This window comes from Bufo gargarizans, chromosome 4 (assembly GCF_014858855.1).
Source record: "Bufo gargarizans isolate SCDJY-AF-19 chromosome 4, ASM1485885v1, whole genome shotgun sequence".
Taxonomy (NCBI): Eukaryota; Metazoa; Chordata; class Amphibia; order Anura; family Bufonidae; genus Bufo; species Bufo gargarizans.
This window is the reverse complement of record NC_058083.1, coordinates 117,900,789-117,919,241: the sequence shown is the minus strand read 5'-3', so window position 1 is coordinate 117,919,241 and position 18,453 is coordinate 117,900,789.

Genomic DNA, 18,453 nt, shown 5'->3' with positions numbered 1-18,453 from the left:
CTAAGCCACAAACACATCCTGTCTATGCAGTCACATGATAGCAACCATGTAAATGAGTAGAATAACTCCCAAAATGGTGACATGGCTTCAAGAATATTATATATACCACAGTTTATATTGCAAATTGAAAAGCTGTGATTATATAAAAATTGCATGTGCCAATTATCATTACATAGTTGTCAAGAAGTAACATCAAATATAAATGTGTATATATAAATATAAACATGTGGCAATAACGCTCCATTCCCTAAATCCAGATTAAAACAAATAAGAAAATAATAAAATGTAATTAGGTTCCTCAATCAGTCCTGCACAATTTTAACGGCACAAGACCTTTTGACAAGGGAAGCCCACATGCGGTCCCCACCTAGTTTTAGTAAGAACCCCACCAGGGCTGCCCAAAACCCAAGTAAAGCAAAATTATAACATATAAAATTAAATAAAGTAAAAAAACATTTTTGGGTGTATGAAGCGTAACACCGCATGATTGCATTTTATTCAAACGATTCTTTATATATATACAGGTTGGGCCATAGCATATGCTGTGAAGATACGAGATGTGCAGCACCTGAAACTACGGATACTGAAGCCTGTGCTAGCATTTCTCCTGCGGTGTTGCTATCAGTGTGTGAAGAGTGGGAGAAAAGGGTTGCATTGACAATCCAACACAATGGGCAGCACATTGAACACATTTTATAAGTGGTCAGAAACTTGTAAATAACTCATGAAAGAAAAGAGTTACGTTAAAACCACCATTGTTTTTCTTGTGAAATTCCCAATAAGTTTGATGTGTCCCATGACCCTCTTCCGATAAAAAAAAAAAAGTTGGATTCAAAATGGCCGACTTCAAAATGGCCGCCATGGTCACCACCCATCTTGAAAAGTTTCCCCCTCACATATACTAATGTGCCACAAACAGGAAGTTAATATCACCAACCATTCCCATTTTATTAAGGTGTATCCATATAAATGACCCACCCTGTATATATGAATATTGACAATATATGATGAACAGAGAACATGCGCGAAAATGAAGCATGCACACCAGTTTAAGAGAATTCTAATATTCGATAGTTGATAAAGTCCTTGGGCGAATAAGTGGTCCATGCTGGTTGTCCTCAGCAGGATCAGGACCGACGGCAGCAGCTGGTTATTGTTAACAGTATGGTATAAGGCCTACACATAGCTTGAACAAACGCAGGACAGATAGCAGCGGGTAAATGGTAACATTGTATTATAAGGCCTACAAAAAGCTCGACCAAACTCTAGAGAAGCAGGACAGACAGCAGCAGGTAAATGGTAACGCTGTACTATAAGGCATACACATAGTGGGGCCTAACTCAGCAGGATCAGAACAAACAGTAGCAGGTAAATGGTAACACTGTAGTATAAGGCCTCATGCACACAACAGTTTTTTTTCACGGTCCGCAAAAACGGGGTCCGTAGGTCGGTGATCCGTGACCATTTTTTCATCCGTGGGTCTTCCTTGATTTTTGGAGGATCCACGGACATGAAAAAAAAGTCGTTTTGGTGTCCGCCTGGCCGTGCGGAGCCAAACGGATCCGTCCTGAATTACAATGCAAGTCAATAGGGACGGATCCGTTTGACGTTGACACAATATGGTGCCATTTCAAACGGATCCGTCCCCATTGACTTTCAATGTAAAGTCTGGAGTTCTTTTATACCATCGGATTGGATTTTTCTCCAATCCGATGGTATATTTTAACTTGAAGCGTCCCCATCACCATGGGAACGTCTCTATGTTAGAATATACTGTCGGATATGAGCTACATCGTGAAACTCAGATCCGACAGTATATTCTAACACAGAGGCGTTCCCATGGTGATGGGGACGCTTCAGGTTAGAATATACAAAAAAAACTGTGTACATGGCTGCCCCCTGCTGCCTGGCAGGTGCTGCCAGGCAGCAGGGGGCAGACCCCCCCCCCCTGTTTTTAACTCATTGGTGGCCAGTGGGCCCCCCTTCCCTCCCCTGTAGTTAACTCGTTGGTGGCCAGTGTGCGCCCCCCCCACCCCCCTGCCTCCCTCTATTGTAATAATAGCATTGGTGGCAGTGTGCACCCCCGCCCCCCCTCCCTCCCTCTATTGTAATAATAGCATTGGTGGCAGTGTGCGCCCCCCTTCCCTCCCTCTATTGTAATAATAGCATTGGTGGCAGTGTGCGCCCCCCTCCCTCCCTCTATTGTAATAATAGCATTGGTGGCAGTGTGCGCCCCCCCTCCCTCTATTGTAATAATAGCATTGGTGGCAGTGTGAGGCCTCCCCTCTCCCCCCCCCCCCCCCGATCATTGGTGGCAGCGGAGTAGAAGCATCATACTTACCTGGCTGCTGGCTGCTGTGATCTCTGTGTCCGGCCGGGAGCTCCTCCTACTGGTAAGTGACAGGTCTGTGCGGCGCATTGCTGTCACTTACCAGTAGGAGGAGCTCCCGGCCGGACGCAGACATCGCAGCAGCCAGCAGGTAAGTATGAATCTTCTACTATTGCTAAGGCTAAGTAACCATGGCAACCAGGACTGCAGTAGTGTCCTCGTTGCCATGGTTACCGATCGGAGCCCCAGCAATTAAACTGGGACTCCGATCGGAACTCCGCTGCCACCAATGATCTGGGGGGGGGGAGAGGGGAGGCCGCACACTGCCACCAATGTATTAAAAGAATAGAGGGAGGAAGGGGGGGGGCGCACACTGCCACCAATGCTATTATTACAATAGAGTGAGGGAGGAGGGGGCGGAGGGCGCACACTGTGCCACCAATGTTATCATTACAATAGAGGGAGGGAGGGGGGCCGCACTGGCCACCAATGAAATTTAAACTGGGGAGGGAGGGGGGTCTGGCCCCCTGCTGCCTGGCAGCCCCAGATCTCTTACAGGGGGCTATGATAGCACAATTAACCCCTTCAGGTGCAGCACCTGAGGGGTTAATTGTACGGATCACGGCCCCCTGTAAGAGATCGGGTGCTGCCAGGCAGCAGGGGGCAGTCATGTACACAGTTCGTTATATATTCTAACTAGAAGCATCCCCATCACCATGGGAACGCCTCTGTGTTAGAATATACTGTCGGATCTGAGTTTTCACGAAGTGAAAACTCAGCTATGAAAAAGCTTTTATGCAGACGGATCTTCGGATCCGTCTGTATGAAAGTAACCTACGGCCACGGATCACGGACACAGATGCCAATCTTGTGTGCATCCGTGTTCTTTCACGGACCCATTGACTTGAATGGGTCCGTGAACCGTTGTCGTAAAAAAAATAGGACAGGTCATATTTTTTTGACGGACAGGATACACGGATCATGGTCTCGGCTGCAAAACGGTGCATTTTCCAATTTTTCCACGGACCCATTGAGAGTCAATGGGTCAGCGAAAAAAAACGGAAAACGGCACAACGGCCACGGATGCACACAACGGTCGTGTGCATGAGGCCTAAGGCCTACACATAGCTCGACCTAACTTAGCAGGTGTAGGACAGATAAGCAGGTAAATGGTAATGCTGTAGAATAAGGCCTACACATAACTCAGCATGATCAGACAGCAGCAGCAGGTACATGGTAATGGTCGAGTCTAAGGCCTACACATAGCTTGGCCTAACTCAGCATGAACAGACAGCAGCCGTTTTTTTGTTTGTAGCAGGAATGTGTTCCCAGAATGGGCCCCCACCAGACCGGGGCAACATCAAAAATAAACTTAGACACCTCTGATAGCAGCAGATTCTTCATCTAGAGCAGGAATGTGTTCCCAGGAATGAGCCCCCACCAGACCAGGACAACACCAAAAATAAACTTAGACACCTCTGACAGCAGCAGGTTCTTTGTCTAGAGCAGGAATATGTTCCCAGGAAAGGGCCCTCACCAGACCGGGGCAACACCAAAAATAAACTTAGACACCTCTGACAGCAGCAGGTTCTTCGTCTAGAGCAGGAATGTGCTCCTATGCATACAAAATGCTATATTTTACTTTGACAATATTATTTTTTCAAAGGTATTTTAACCCCACCAGTCCTGCTGCCCTCTGGCACGGAGGAAACAGCACACAGCGCGGCAGGCTGTGTTACCGCAGTGTTTTTCTCCAGACTCAATGTGCCCGATATGGAAACTGAGAATAGACCAGTGCAGGCAGCTTGTGGAGCTAATGTTGTCCTAACTTATTGTGGGCTTTACAAACTTAAACAGCGGCTCTCTCATCTTCCTTTTGTCTGTGAGAAGTCATGGGTACCGCCGCTCGCCCCACCCATACATGATCAGCTTCACACACACTCGGGAACATTCCCCCTCCCCTCGGTGATGACTCAGTCACAGTCCCCGGCTGCTGGTGGGTTGCTTGACAGCTGCCTCCAGTGCACAGCCTGGATCATTATTCGCAGCTCAGGCTGCTGAATAAGTCTTAAGGTGCGATGCTTGGCTACACACGGGGGTAGTGTCACACAGCCCGGGCCAGATATCACCAGGAAGGGGCTGACAGGCACCGGGGAGCACCGACATGGTCATCCAGCAGAGCGGAGTTTGTAGTCTGTTTTGAAGGCACCATGTGTTCTTGAGTAACATAGAACTGCAGGTAAGCTTACCCCACAAAACAAATGCAGCACTGCTTCATCTTTGTGGACTTGACATAGAAAATCATATCCTGTAGGTTCAAGAAAAACGTACAGTAACCCTTTACAATACAGATGTCTGCAGGGGGAGAAGATTTCAGGGCTTGCAGGGAGAGATGGGGTAGATAGATAGATTATAGCAAGACAGACCACATGTATATATCTATCTACCCCATGTCTCCCTGGAAGCCCTGCATTCTTCTCCTCCTCCAAACATCTGCATTGTATAGGACGGGATTGCTGTACGTTTTTAATGAACCTAAATGAAATAATAATATGATTTTCTATGTTAAGTCCACAAAGATGAAGCAGAGCTGCATTTGTTTTGTGGGGTAAGTTTACCTGCAGTTCTATGTTACTCAAGAACACATGGTGCCTTCAAAACAGACTACAAACTCTGCTCTGCTGGATGACAGTGTTGGTGCTCCCCGGTGCCTGTCAGCCCCTTCCTGGTGATATCTAGCCCAGGCTGTGTGACACTACCCGTGTGTAGCCAAGCATCGCAGCTAAAGGCTTATTCAGCAACCTGACCTGCGATCGATGATCCAGGCTGCACACTGGAGGCAGCCGCCAAGCACCCCACCAGTAGCCAGGGACCGTGACCGAGTCATCACCGAGGGGAGGGGTACTGATCCCGGCGGTAGAGCCGGGGACACTTTCAGACCTGGGCCGAGGCAAGCTGTCTCCTCACTGGCTTCTGTGCTCAGACAGGCAGAGGACTGCTGGGTGCTGCAGATGGCCAGAGCCCAGCATGTGTGCAGCGCTGACCATGTATGGGTGGGTCGAGCTGATCATGTATGGGTGGGGTACCCATGCCTCCTCACAGACAAAAGGAGGATGAGAGAGCCGCTGTTCAACCCCGCCAGTCCTGCTGCCTTCTGGCTTGGAGGATTCAGCACACAGCACGGCAGGCTGCGTTTCCGCAGTGTTCTTCTCCAGACTCGTTGGGCCCGATATGGAAACTGATAGCAGACTAATAACAAACTAATGTTTATGCACTACTGTTCTAGCGCCCGTTATTCTAACGGGCTTAATGAGTAGTATATATATATATATATATATATATATATATACAGTATATTTCAAGAATAAGTGAATTGAATGAATAAATAAATAAGAGGTTTAATAAATTAATTGAAAAAATAGATAAATAAAATAATCAATTGATCAAAGGAAATTTAAATTCTTCATCAAATAAATACATAAAGAAATTCATCAATTGAGAAATATAAAAATAAATTCATCAATAAATAAAAAAATACATAAATAAATTAATCAATAAATAAATACATAAATAAATTCATCAATACAGAAATACAGAAATAAAGTAATCAATAAATAAATACATAAATAAATCCATCAATAAATAAATACATAAATAAATTAATCAATAAATAAATATATAAAACAAATAATAAATAAATAAAATCATCCAGAAATATGTACTAAAGTTAAAAAACAACAATGTTTTGACGGGAGAGCCAAGGAGAGGGCTTGACAAGGGACCCTTCAGAGCCCTGAACTGATGTCGCCGATCCTGGACTCATTCTTTTTTTAAAAATGTCAGTCTATCCAAGCGTCTGTGGACAGAGAGGTCCGCTTGTCTGTGACCCCACCACTGGCCATGCTGAATGTCTGCTCAGACAGTACGCTGGAGGGGGGGGCTACTTCGAGCTCACAACAGGTGTCCAGCCTGGCAACCCAGTACTCCATGGGGTTGTTGGTGATCATGCTGTTGGAAACATCGACGGACCCCATGTAGTCAGCCACCATGTGGGCCAGCTGGTAGTGGTGACTGCTGCTGCTACTGGATCGCGCAGGCTGATAGAACAGCCTCAGCTCACCCATAAGATTGGCTAGAGGTGCTTGGACCAGCCACCTGCTGGGTGAGATAACTGGGGAGAACTGGAGCATGAGGCAGAGGGTTGGCCTGCTCCAGCCAGTGGAGCAGACAGGCCCGCAGGTGTTGCATATGGGCATCCCGCTGGCTGGCTGGGATGAACTGCTCCAGTTTCCCCGAGGGTGGCCAACCAAACATCATCCCTCTCCTTAATTTTCCTGATCCGGGTCCCTCCGGAGGCAGCGCAGCATGTGGGCAGCTATGGGGAAGAGGACAGCCCGCTGTGAATCTTCTTGGCTGCCCAGGACCAGGATGTCTTTTTTCTCCTGCTGCTGCTGCTCCCTCTGGGAGTCGCCCCACCCTCGACCTAACGGTGCCCCCAGCACCAGCTCTCCCTCATGACCAGGCCCAGACTCCTGGACGTCAACAACCTCCTCAAAAAATTCTTCCTCCTCCTGTTCCTGGACCTGGTCTTGGTGGAGCAGTATTGCCTATTTTTGCTCCACCAAGGCACTCTCCCCAGCATCGAGCACGTGTTCTAGGGTCCTGTCCAGTAGGAACACTATGGGGAGCACGTTATTGAGGCCGACATGCTTCCTGCTGACCATCTTGGTTGCCTGCTCGAATAGGGCCAACACGTGGCAGACCTGGTGTATCTGCCCCCACTCCGCAATGGTGATGTAGGGGAGTGGGTGTGATGGCCCGGAAGTGCCTTGGTCTAGCAGGTACTCTTTCACCGCCCGTCGCTGCTCCCACAACCTCTCCAGCATGTAGAGGGTGGAGTTCCACCGCATCACACTGTCCACAATCAGCCTGTGAGGTGGCAGGCTGTTGTCCTGCTGCAGTTTGGACAGAGTCACGGTGGTGGTTGGGGAGCGTCGGAAGTGGCTGGCAATCCTCCGTACCCTTTGCACAATGTCGCCCAACCTTAGGTATGTGTGTAGGAACTTCTGTACTACAAGGTTGAGGAAATGTGCCATGCAGGGCACGTGTGTTAGACTGCCAGCATGGAGGGCAGCAAGGAGGTTGCTGCGGTTTTCACAGACAACCATACCTGCCTGGAGCCTTCGGGGTGTCAGTCACTTGTGGACCTGAGCCTGGAGGGTGACCAGAACATCAGGTCCAGTGTGTCTCCGTTCCCCTAAGCTCACAAGCTGGAGCACGGCCTGGCAGCGGACGTGCCCCACACAGTTCTCCCCTGGACACCCGGGGCGGCACCACAAACGAAGATGCCGCCTCATCTTATGATCCCTCCCCGGCGCCTCGGAGGGACATTCAATGGGCTGTGAAGCTGCTATAGCGTCCCTGCCCATGTCTGCTGGTCAAGGCATTCATTGTTAGATGCACCCTGTCGCTGACAGCATGGATCCAGCAACAGGGATACTTTCTGCACAATGTGCTGGTGCAGGGCAGGGACGCTGGTCCTGGCAAAGAAATGGCAGCTGGGGACACGCCATCTAGGTTGGGCCTGCTCCAACATCTGCCGGAATGGATTGCAGTCCACAATATTGAAGGGCAGCAGATGTTGGGAGATAACACTTGCCAGGAGCCCATTGAGTGAACCCACCCGTCGGTCCCTGGGTGCGTAGGCTGTGGTGCATTCAAATGCCTTGGCAACCGACGGTTGGTGCCGGACGGCAGTGCAGGGTGCAGAGGAGGCAGAGGTCTGGCTGCCAATACCAGTACCTTTAGGAGAAGGAGTGGGGGAGTGGGAATGCAAAGTTGAAAGGGGGTGGGGTGGCTGCAGGAGAGTGGCAGGAGCATATGTGAGCATAACTGCAGTGACGGACACAATGTGAGCATAACTACTGTAAAGGGGGCACATGTGGGCATAAGTACTGTGAAGGGGCACATATGGGGATAACTACAGTGAAGGGGCATATGTGGGCATAACTAAAGTGATGGACACAATGTGAGCATAACTACTGTAAAGGGGGCACATGTGGGCATAACTACTGTGAGAGGGCACCATGCGGGAATTTCTACTGTGAGGGGCACAATGTGGGCATTACTACTGTGAATGGAGCACATGTGAGCATTACTACTGTGAAGTGGGGACATGTTGGCATAACTACTGTGAAGTGGGCAAATGTGGGCATTACTACTGTGAAGTGGGGACAAGTGGGCATTACTATTGTGAGGGGCACAATGTGGACTTACTACTGTGAAGGGGGACATATGGGCATTACTACTGTGAGGGGCACAATGTGGGCATACTGTGTGGTAGCATAAAGGGGGAATAATTACTATGTGGGGACATTAAGGGGACTAGGTGAGATTGAGTGTGTGTAGTTATGTGTTGAGTGAAGTTAGAGGCGTGGCCTAGTATGAAAATATTTGCCATGGTGCATATTGTCCCTCTTTGTGCTTTTCAAAGTTTGCAAGGTATGGTGTACCCCCCTGACAGTGCTATTTACATGCAAATATGCAGTGCCCATCAATATCCTGCAGGAAGGAATAGATCTTATTTGAGTGCTTCCTCTGTTATACAGCCGAATATTGATATTGTCAATGTCTCGTATAGGCATGTATATGTCCTTATTCCCTTCCACTGCAGTGTATACGCATATTCAGTTACCTTGCTGGCTACATTTGCATAACACTCACATTACATGACACATGGCTAAACAGAAGAAAAAAATATTTAGTAGTTCCAGCTCACCTACTCCTATGGAATACTTGTGTCTGTTCGTGGTCACCACATCAGTTACACATGCATAATCCAAAGGTAGAAGGTAAGTCCAGCACTAGATCCGGAGTCAATCTATTATTGAAATATGATCGAATCAACTGTAGTCTTCAAAGTTTGAGGATTACAGTTGATTTGATCATATTTCAATATATGATTGACATTGTGCTGCTCACTGTGTTGGTTCATTCATAAAAATATCTTGACCAGGGGAATCCTCTGTTTGATGTTCATATATCCTAAAAATACATATGGACAGGGGTTGTCTTTGTGTATTGAATTGTCAGTAAGCTTTGCTACATGGCAGATAGTGAATTATAAGATAGCAAATGATAACATGAGAGAGGTTTAGCTGGAGGGCAGGGCTTCTCACAACTTGGTGCATAGAGTGTCAAATGATGCGCCAACTTTATTAAAAGACCTTCGATTCTTCATAAATTTGGTGCATTTTACTCCAGTGCGCTTCTGATTAGGATTATCGCATGAAACGTGAGTCTTAATAAATTCCTTAGCTGTGCATTATTTAGTGTAATACATATATGAGAAGCACGGCTAGAGAACCACTGTACATTAGCCTTCAACGTGTAATTAAGTAGCTACGAGAACATTTCTTACATCTTCATGGAGATTGAAATGAATTGAAGGCAAATGAGTATGAAAATAAACCATATCTGATTACAAGAGAGGTTAATTAATATTTTAAGAGACACATAAGAAAAAGTAAGGACAAGTTCAGGACCCATGGTTAATCAATAAGTACATACCGCAGCAGCATAATTGCTAGCTGGTGGAGGCCAATCACTTGGGAGGATAAGATTAATGCAGCAGCTTAGAAACATTCAAAATGACTCAGTTCACAAGCCAATGATTTGATGTCGTTCTATCAATTACACTTAGCAAACACGAAAGAAATGTTATTGCAGAGCAGTGTTTCATTAGCTGACGCAAAGCAAATGATTTGTAAAAATGCTGATATCCTTTGTAACTGGTCCATTAAAAAAGGACACTGAAAATAAACACTTGCAGCCATACTTTATCGGCTACATAAATGGATAAAATGGATTAAAGAAAGTTAAGTCTTTTATGCTCATGTAAATCCATTGAAGCTTCTTGTCAAAGGAGTTGTCCACCTTTGAGAAGCCTTTTGACCAGATCCCCTACATCACCAGACCTGTGGAAGGAAGCATACTTAACTGCTCCCCACCACCGGGTTTCAGCTTTTTTGGTCCCCCACTGCTACACTCTGGTCCCACTCATACACATCCAGTTTGACAAGGTTCTCCTATTCCTAGTGCTCAAGGCTACCACAGCAAAGAAAAGGTTCCCCCGACTTTGCCGCACAAGAGCTGTTCAGGCAACAACAGAGCAGCACTGCCGGGGAAAATTGACCACCGTATCATAGGGATTAGGTGTCTGTCATTGGTGGTTATAGCTTATGACAGACATTAACTCCAGGTGTCAGCTGATGCTCACTCAGAGCAGCCACCATCTTCAAAGACCAGACAAGTGATGTACATGTACGGCACAGGCCAGGAAGTTGTTAAACAGGTTTTCTAGGTTACAGACATTGATTAACTAGTCGTAGGACAGGGCATTAATATCAGATCAGTGGCGACTGACTCCAGTTTGCCACCTGGAACCCCACTGAACAGCTGTTACCTGCAGTTTCAAGAAGTAAACAGTGTACGGAATATGTAGTGACCATTCATGGGTGCTGTAGCTTAGCTTCCACCTCCTAGAGCTGTGGGGTTTCTGCAACATGCACTCTTTACTTCCTGGATCTGCGGCTGCAGGTAACAGCTAATCAGTGGGGGGTGCTGGTTTGTTGGACTGTCAGTGATCTGAAATTGATGACCTATCCTACTGGTCAGGCCATCAATATCTATAACCTGGAAAACTCTTTTAAGTATTCTTGAAATTATAACGATCTTCTGTGAAACATGAAATTCAATCCCATAACTCATAACTGCTGTGTTTGAATCTACAGGCAACAGATGAAATACACATCAAACATACTTTTTACAATGCCATGCATGAATGGAGTAGAAGCTCTGTTCAAGTATAAAATACTTAAAAGTTTCAATTTTATTAAATGTCAGTATTAAATTACATATGATATCCATCTTGGCTGAGTTCCATAAATATGTATACTCCTTGATCTCTTTGAAGTTATGCAACATGTACAGAATGTATGCAATATAGTCTTTTCTGTTTACCAGCTTACTAATGCACTGTATTACTAGTATATAATCCTTTATCAAGCTTATACAATGCTGATATTTAGATTATGATTTAGCAGGAAATTCTGGTTAACATTAGTTTGCGTTTGTAGGATTAGGCTTTAATAAGCTCAAACCAGCTGTATGCATAATACACGAATAGGTCTACACAGTATACACACACATAGTAACATAGATTATAAGGCCGAAAAAAGACATACCGTATGTCCATCCAGTTCCGTCTGTTATCCTGCAAGTTGCTCCAGAGAAAGGCAAAAATAACCCCATGAGGTAGAAGCCAATTTTCCTCATTTTAGGGGAAAAATTCCTTCCTTCCTCAGGCAATGAGAATAACTCTCTGGATCAACAACTCTTTTCCAGAAATCTAATAACTATAACCTGTAATATTTTTACACTCCAGTAATATATCCAGGCTCCTCTTGAATTATTTTAGTGAATTCACCATGACCACCTTCTAGTCAGAGAGTTCTATAGTCTCACTGCACTTACCATAAAGAATCCTCTTTTATAGAAGTATAGAAATCTTCTTTCCTCTAGACATTTCCTCTTAACTTTGAAATTGCAATACCAAGAAGGAATTGTAGTTGAATTATGGAAATTACAGGATCAATATACAAATGAGAAAAAATGGAAACAAAATATTTAAAACATCTTGATTTATTCAGTTTCAAGTATTAGTGCCATGAGCAGAAATACACACACTTATCAATGAGGCTATTATTGGTTAAGGAATGTTCTGCAATGCTGAATGCACTTGGCCATGCAAATCATTAAGATCTGCTACTGGCGGTGGCTAGCAGAGGATGTGAGCAGACGTGCTGAGCAGAGCTCCCGCATCATCTTGATCGTTTATCCTGATTAGAACCCCCAAAAAACGACTTTATTCAACTACAGTTGAAGCCCTGGTGCTACTGAAGCCTGCTCGCCTAAAGTTGGGACTCTCCTTGCCGAGCTGTGAGCTAAAATGGGCAGAGTGTTGCAAGATGGCGCCGGGCCTGACACGCCGCGGCGCAGCGACCGCGCAAAAGATATCCAGCGAGAAGCGGCTGCTAAGCTGGGGAGGTTTGCGCATTCATCAGAACTCACAGACTTACCTGAATTCAGCGGGAATCGAGACAGATCTTCGTTTCATCCCGATCATGACCGTGAAGGTGAGGAGACTAGGGAGCACGAGCTATCTCCCAGCGGTTCTAACAGATATGAGGCGCTGCGAAGTTGTACAGAATCGGATGGCGCTGACGCTATGGAGTCTGATATAGAAGAACCTACCCTCAAAGATGTGCTGAAAGCCATCACCCAGTGTGGAAAATCACTAACAGCCCTGAGGATGCAGGTGGGCTCCATAAAGGAAGATGTGTCCATAGTGCGCCATGATTTAAAGCGTCTGGCAGACTGTACAGCGTCTGGCAGACTGTACAACTGCCCTGGAGGGACGGATGGGGGAAATGGAAGATGTTGTACCCTCCCTCAAAAGAGCTTCTACTGACCACACGCAGAAAATAGCTCTTCTACTGGCCAAACAAGACGACCTTGAAAATCGTTCACGGAGGAATAACGTCCGCATTGTGGGAGTGCCGGAGAAGGTTGAAGGGTCTAATCCGTCAGAATATTTCGAGACATGGGCGAGAGAAGCTTTTGGAAAAGAGACTTTGACCCCTCTATTTGCAGTGGAAAGGGCCCACAGGGTCCCTACTAGACTGCTACCGCCAGGTGCCCCACCAAGACCGGTCCTCATGAAAATCCTGCATTATAAAAATAGAATTACTTATGGGTCGGTAACTGAAAAAGTGGCACTGTACGCGGATGATTTGCTCATGTTTTTAGATGAATGGGAGACGTCCCTGCCGGCGGCTATGGAAATTATTAATGGGTTCGGGCGTTTGTCGGGCCTTAAAATCAACTGGTCAAAGTCAGTCCTCATGCCGCTTGCTGACGATACTGCGATAGACCCTGTTGTGGCTCGTGGGCTACAGATAGTGTCGAGTTTCAAATACTTGGGGATACAGGTCTCCAGAAATGATAGGGACTTTATAGACTTGAATGTAATGCCGTTACTGAGTAAGTTCAGGAAGAAAGTACAGGCATGGTTGAAATTACCTTTGTCTATGGTTGGCAGAACAAACCTGCTTAAAATGATCCTCATGCCCCAGCTCCTTTACGTGCTGCACAACGCCCCCATGTGGATTCCATTAAGTATGTTCTATACTATAAACTCAATCTTTAGAGACTTAATTTGGAAGAAGGGGTTCCCCGGATCAAATTGAGCACCCTATGTAGATCTAAGACTCAGGGAGGACTGAGTGTCCCTGACCCCTTGGTTTATTTTCTGGCGGCCCAAATGCAGCATATGAGGGGATGGGGGAAGGAAGGACAGGTTAATAAGATAGGTATGATGGTAAAACACTTGCTTGATAGAGGGTGCCTCCTATCTGCGTTGGAGGATGGTGCTTTTAAGGATGTGGGGAGGAAATACAGGATATTGGAATTAATGCATAGGGTGTGGTGGAAAACCAGGAAAATGGCAGGTATTGAGGGGTATACGAAGTTTACACCAATTTGGCCGAATATTATGTATATTGAACTTAATAAGGTTTCCAGTGTCAAGGCATGGAGGAAATTCGGCCTGGACAGGCTGTGTCAATTATTCGGTGATACATCCCTTAAAGATTTCTCTACACTACAACAGGAGTTTGGTCTGCCCAAATCCCTCTTCTATGTATATTTGCAAGTAAGACATGCCATACAAGTGCAGGAGCGACAGGAGAAATTGTTGCCTGCTCAGAAGCATCTGATTATAGACCTCACAGCTACTGGTGGCGGCTCAGGGGGAAAGATATCGCTGCATTACCTTAGTCTAATGGAAGCCTTGCATAAAAAGAATCCGTTACAACTGTTCGGAAAGTGGGAAAAAGATGTACCAGGATTGAAGGAGGACCAATGGGAAAAGATGCTAGCCGATTTTCCTGATGTAGCGGTGAGTGAGGCTCATAGAGTTTCGCAACTACTGCTGCTCCACAGGGTATATAGGACCCCGAAAATGTTATGTAGGATAGGTTTTCGGGCTGATGACACATGCCCAAGATGTGATGCTACCTCTGCTGACTTGATACACTTGATGTGGAACTGCCCGCGCCTACGCAGGTATTGGAATGAGGTGGTAGACCTCATCATGACAGTTTATAAGATTAGGATTGAACGCTCTCCTTTATTGTGCATATTAGGTTATGTTGGGGAAGTGTCAGGATCTAGAGAGGTCAAGCTGGCTATTCGGCACATTTTATATCAGGCTAGGAAGAGGATAGTGTCTCGCTGGATTGCTCCGGATCCGCCGGAGTTAAGCGAATTGATAACATCGACACATACCTTGGTGCAACTCGAGAGTTATGTTTATCAGAAGAGGGGTAATAACAAAAAGTTTAATAAAATTTGGTATACCTGGATTGAACATTTTCATCTTACTGTTTAGGACAGTGGCCTGGGGAAGGTAAAGGAAGTGAGAGCCATAAACTGCATGAAATGAAAATGGACATAATGTACGGTACAAAATAATAAGTGTATGAGCTGGTGTGCTTGTGGTCTGAATGTGCATTGGATTACACTCTGCAATCTGCTGTGGACTTTTTCGGTGATGGACTGCACCTAGACTTTGGGGTTGGGGAGGGAGGGTGGGCGGGGTGGGGGATGGTTTTATGTGTGTTGTCACTTTTGTTTCCTTGCAAAAATGAAAAATTTGATCTTGATTGATCTTGAATAAAAAGATTTGACCAAAAAAAAAAGATCTGCTACTGGCAGCTCCCTTTGCAATTTACGATCAATTACGTCCTCGATGTGCTTGGTTGGAGACAAGTCCAGAGATGCTGCAAGCCATGATTGCACGATTAGGTCACACAAGTTTCTTACTGTCATTGTCCTGTTGAAAAATGGCTTCTGGAACTGTTTGGAGAAAAGGCTGTACCACTGGTTCAACAAACAAATCAATGCAAAGCCAAGATGTTAGTGTACCTGGAATAAAGACTAGAGGAGTACTGTACATTATGCCACCCCACACCATAATCTGAGGGTAGGACTGGTATGAGGTTCCCTTGTAAAAGTCTCTTCATGGTATTGCCCACGTGGACTCAAGACCAATCTGTGGGTATCATTGTGTCTGAGACAAAACTGGGACTCATTACTGAGAGGATAGACCTCTGTTCCAGCCTCCTTTGCCTTCTTGCAGCGCAGCATGATAGCCTTTGAGAACAGTGGCATGAGGTCAATGGAACACCTGTAGCTGGACATCTGGTTTGTAGTCCAATGTTATCCAACGCCTTCTGATGTTTTGTGTAAACACTTTTTGCATCCTAGACTTGGGATGTGACATTCAATGTCACTTTTTAGAACTGGATCACTATGCACCATTCTTCCTCATCTGGCTTTTATGACCCTCCCATATGCCACACATTGGGGCTAGGTTTTTGAAAATGTTATCTTTTGTAGTGTGTCTTAGTGAGATGTGCTACTTCCTCGACTTGCAAAAAACTTTATTCTTCTTGGTGTTTCAATTTCATTATTGAGAAGTGTGTTTGATTACATTTGTCAAATTAAATAGCAACTGAGGATGTATATGGTAGTTGGTCTATAGTGAGAAAGACAAGACAATTTGTCTGACATTTTGATTGTTGATTGTGCATAATATTTTGACTTTTTGGATGGTTTTGTGCTCCACTTGCCACTTTTGCAAAAAGTTGGGGTGGGGAGTGGGAGTTGTGAAGCCACAGGATAGAGGATAATTATTAGATTGGGGTGGGTCTTAACCCTAGCCCTGAACCTCACAGGACCCCATGAAATTAATGAAACTGCAGGGTGAGCATGCGCTCCACCTCTCCACTCTTAAATTACCAGAATAACCCTTTAAGACAGGCATACACAATGGCAGGCTTGAAAAATATGCACCATAGAGCTTGTCAGTTTTTCAGTTTATTGAGATGGTACTGACTAAAGTACGGTATCTGAAAACAATGTCACCCAGAGGTCTTTTGATGACATCTAATGACTATGGACCAAATTTATCATTACTCTGACAGCTCACTCCACTTTCACATATGGCTAAAGTCAGTTTTAGCCAAGTCAGTTTCATGATCAGCCCTTTTAGACTGTAATAACTGTGGTTTGATGGTAGCAGTTTATCCGTCAGTAAGCAGTTTTACAAAAGTCGCACGTCTTTGCGAAAAAGTTGCATGTTCTATTAAAAAGTCGCATAAGATAAGCATGGTCCTCACTGGAATGAAATTGATCATTTTTTTTATGACTTTTTAAATAGTCGCAATAGTAAATCTGTCTAGAGATTAATTTACATAAGAAAACACGCCCACTTTCATAAAACTGCAGAGCATAGCGCAGAGCCAATAAAAGTAGCACATTTTTGCGCAGTTTAAGCGATTGCGCAAAAATTCACAACTTTTTCACTCCATTATTCTGACTTGAACTAATGATGATTTAGGCTCCATGTATTTAGTGGGATTTTTCCAGAGCAGAAACATGGATGGCTTGTTCAGAGCTCATGTGCAGATGTCTCCTTCTCAGATAAAATTTTACTGTGCCTTATTTTTTTTTTATAATTATTTTAAATGCATAATTTCTCACAACACAGCTTTCATTTCATATTCTGCTGTTAAAAAATAAAACATATGCTGTGATAGATTGATATGGGCAACAAAGATACTGTTTTCTTTTATACAGTTTCATAACTCTGCCCCAATGTCTTGGAGATTTGTCAAAACTGGTACAAGAACAAACTGTCTTATTTATCCATAGGAACAAATTCCTGATCACTGATACCGCCTCTAAAACCGCCCAGAAAAGCACTATACACAGCCTATTTGTGCCGGTGACGTCACTGGGTTCCTGTTACCACCAGACACCTGAGAAGCTCTGACAGACGTTCTTCAGAACCTCCTCCTTGAGGTTCCTTTTGTTTTGCTTTTGTTTTCTCATCTTGTTAGCCTCTCTCAGCTGTCATGTAGTCGCACTGATTGCATCCCTTTAAATCCCTTCCCATACTGCATCACTTTGCAGTTTATACAACTTCCTGGAGTGTGTGCATGCTGGATTCTACTACTGAGTCTTCTACAGATAAGTTTTGCTCATTCATTTGTGTTTTCCTGTTTGCTGGATCCCAGGTGACCCTGACTCCCTCCGTATCAAGTGTAGGGAGCCGGTGGTCGTGTACCCTCACTATTATAGGGTGTTCAGGTGTTATATAGTCGAGGAACGAGTATATGCGATCATCTACCATTGAGATTTTTGCATAGGCTGAGCAGTTAGGGAGAGAGCGACCCTTATTCGCTTTCTCTGATCCCGGACCTGTTTAACCAGATTGTTGGGGCTAAAGTTTTTTCCAAGTTGGATCTAAGAGGGGCATACAACCTGGTCAGGGTCAGAGAAGGAGACGAATGGAAGACGGCCTTCAATACCCCTGAGGGCAATTTTGAGAATTTGGTTATGCCTTTTGGTTTGATGAATGCTCCCGCCGTCTTTCAGCATTTTGTGAACAGCATTTTTTATCATTTAATGGGGAAATTTGTATTAGTGTATCTAGATGACATTTTGATTTTTTCTCCTGATTTCAAAACTTATAAGGAACACTTACGTCAGGTCTTGCTCATCCTGCGGGAGAATAAATTGTACGCTAAACTGGAAAAATGTGTGTTTGCGGTTCCAGAAATTCAATTTCTGGGGTTTCTTCTCTCCGCTTCTGGTTTTCGCATGGAACCCGAGAAGGTCCGCGCTGTGCTTGAGTGGGAGCTTCCTGAGAATCAGAAGGCGCTGATGCGTTTTTTGGGTTTTGCCAATTATTACAGGAAGTTTATTTTGAATTATTCCTCTGTTGTTAAACCACTCACTGATATGACTAGAAAGGGGGTAGATTTTTCCTCCTGGTCGGTAGAGGCGCGTAAGGCCTTTTCTAATATCAAGGAGAGTTTTGCTTCCGCTCCCATCTTGGTATAACCTGATATTTCTCTGTCCTTCATAGTTGAGGTGGACGCTTCTGAGGTGGGTGTGGGTGCGGTCTTGTCTCAGGGTCCCTCTCCTGCCAAATG